The following is a 3,019-nucleotide window of genomic DNA, read 5'->3' as shown; positions in this document are numbered from 1 at the left end:
TACACGAGTTTCACAATTTGAGTTGAATTACTGAAATAAATGAACTTTTCCACAACATTTTAATTTATTGAGATGCACCTGTATACTCAGAGAAATCTTTATATATATATATATATATATATATATATATACTCAATCTTTTCTGCCATCTTTGCTCCTGATTGACTAATTATGTTGGAGTTGGAAGAAAAGGATATGAGGAGACCACTGTCCCAGAGCCCTCGCTGGCAACTATCCTATGGCATGAAAGGAAGCAAATAGGTCTATTTCATATTTTTAAAATAACAGCTGTTAAAAAATCTACAATATCTGCATATATTTGTATATTCTTTTTTTTTTCAGGATACACAGTTACTTTTTAGAGGATATCAATGGAAAAATATGTTTGTAATTGATTTGTAGTGACGGTATCTACTAGCAGGGACTGATAGGGCCTGTAAAACCTGTAGAGCCTTCTGGTATTATTTGGCCAGAGACTTATGAAATGCATCTTACCTCCTGCTTTTGAATTGTTCCCAATTGTGCTGTCAAGACTAATAAATAGTGAGGGTTTCCTGTGCGCAAGATTTTTGATGCTCATTCAAGCAGATAAACAAACTCAAGCATGCACATGCACCGTAAACAGTCTTTACATGTAAGTCCTGTCGCATCTTTCTTGTTTCAGAGCTACACCGTAGACAATTCTCTTAATGACTACATGACTAAAACATTATTTCGGAAGGATTACACTTGTCTACGTTAAAAAAAAGCCAAAGCTGCACATCACATTAGACTGTTTACAAATCACAGGCCAGCTTGAGGCTAGATTTCAGAAAAATGTATCCACTAAAACCTAAGTTATTAAAATAAAATAATTTGAGTTGAAAAATCGTTGAATATATATATATATATATATATATATATATGTGTGGCTTATTTTAGATTAATATTTAGATTTATGGGTTATTTTTGATTAATAGAAAATAGAAGGCTTGAGGAAAGCACTGAACCGTTGCTAATAAATTTGTAAAGCTGCAGGTTTAAGTAGTCTGCGGGATTTATACTTTTTTGTTTCAAGATTTAGAATAACAAATTAAATTTACATGTTAATGTTGCATAGACTTGACCAGCAATTTAAATAATGCTGTGTTCGCATCCTTGAAAAATTGCTGTAATTACAAGATTGCAACTGAGCTTCTCCTCAAAGCTGTTCTCATTCTTAGTCTCAAATTATTTGTTTCCATGGCAACGCTCAATGCTAAAGAGCGTTTATGTACAGCTTTGTTATCGATGACCGCAAAATACTTAATCACTACATTATTTCACCTCTATATGCTCTTGCAAAATATTTAAGAACAAAGCGCACCACTGGCTATAATAACATTTAAATAAATGCCAGTAAATGACATATCAAGCGGTGTACATGTGACAGGCTTAGAAAACTAGAACAAAAGCATTCAGCACCATGTGTGACCCTTTAATAAAATTAGCAGTAATTCTTTGCATTGGACACATTTATGTCAATGGTAAGTACAGTAACAGTAACAGTACTGGTTCAAGGCCCTATTTGTTCATTCTGCTGGTTCAAGGCCCCTAATCATTCCTACCCCTATTCCTAGTCCTTGAAGTTTTTTTTTTTCCTCCATATTTCTGAGAGTGAGTCTCAGTCTACATAATATACAGTATTACAACCCCTTTCCTTTTCTAGGGGACGGCAGCTGTGACGTTGAATTTGCTTGTCATTTGTAATCATTGGTCAAGTGTTCAGCATAAGCTGCTTTTAAATTGATTTTGTGTTTGTTTAAATGTGCACTGTAGGGCCAAGATAATTCAATTTACTCAAGGTCTAACAACATGGAGGAGAAGGGAGCATAGGTAAATCGATCGATACGGTAATTGAAAACAGAATGCAAATACAGCTCAAAAAAGTGACAGTAAGTGACATGACCGGTCAAAAATGACCCCATTCAAAAGTTTACATACGTTTGATTCTTAACACTGTTTTTCATTATTTAGATAATCCATGTTGTTAGTTTTTTTTTTTTTGTGGTGGTGGTTGTTCTTGTCTGTCCTGTTCTTCAGAAAAATACACAAGGTCCCAATAATTATTTGGTTTTCCAGCATCTTTTGCATATTTTAACCCTTTCCATCAGTGACTGTATGATTCTGAAATCCATCTTTTCACACAACAACTGAGGGACTCGTATGCAACTATCACAAAAGGTTCAACCATTTACTGATGCTCAAGAAGGAAACGAGATGCATTAAGATCTGGGGGTGAAAACTTTTGAACAGGATGAAGATGTGTACGTTTTTCTTATTTTGTTTAAAATATCACCTTTTTTTAATTTTTTTTTTTACTGCCCTTCAGAAGATACTTGCATGTTTCCCAGAAGAGAAAATAAGTACATGGACAGTGGACATTTACTAATTTTTACACCAGTAACGCATGCACTCATGAACTGGCACATTCCCACAGCATTGTGCAATAAAATGTCTCCATTCTCTGCTGCTTGCTTATTCTGTTTTTTCATATCTCTAATATTATTCCTTTGCTGTTTTTTTTCCCTTTAAAATGCAATTCTCCCAGCTTTCCCCTTCTACATCGCTCTATATCTTTGTCTTCTCGGACTGCCACCATCTTTCACTTTCCCACGTGTCTTGTATCTCTTTACCCTCTATTATCTATGTCTCCCTGCTCCTCTGTCTCAGGCTGGAAAGCTCCTGTGCTTGTCATCCATAGTCATAACTCCTCGGTCTCAGGGTTTGGAAAGGCACTCAAGCAAGCAGGGGGCTTATCAGAGCCAAGAACCAAAAGGGATGTGCACACACAGACCCTCCCACAAATCCTTCTGAAAACACTGCTCTCACACACACACTCACACGGCTTTCCATAGCAACAGAACACACATACAGAATTGCATATGGGCTTGATTTTTTTTTTCTCCACAAAAATCATAAAGAAATCTCATGGATTATTCTAAAATACTTTGTCAATCAGTTTTACACTATTTAAATTGTATGTATTTGTATGCTGTTA

The sequence above is a fragment of the Sinocyclocheilus rhinocerous genome, unplaced genomic scaffold (assembly GCF_001515625.1).
Source record: "Sinocyclocheilus rhinocerous isolate Xijiao unplaced genomic scaffold, SAMN03320098_v1.1 scaffold963, whole genome shotgun sequence".
NCBI classification, from domain to species: domain Eukaryota; kingdom Metazoa; phylum Chordata; class Actinopteri; order Cypriniformes; family Cyprinidae; genus Sinocyclocheilus; species Sinocyclocheilus rhinocerous.
The sequence above is the reverse complement of the archived record's forward strand: the minus strand, read 5'-3'. Positions refer to the sequence as shown.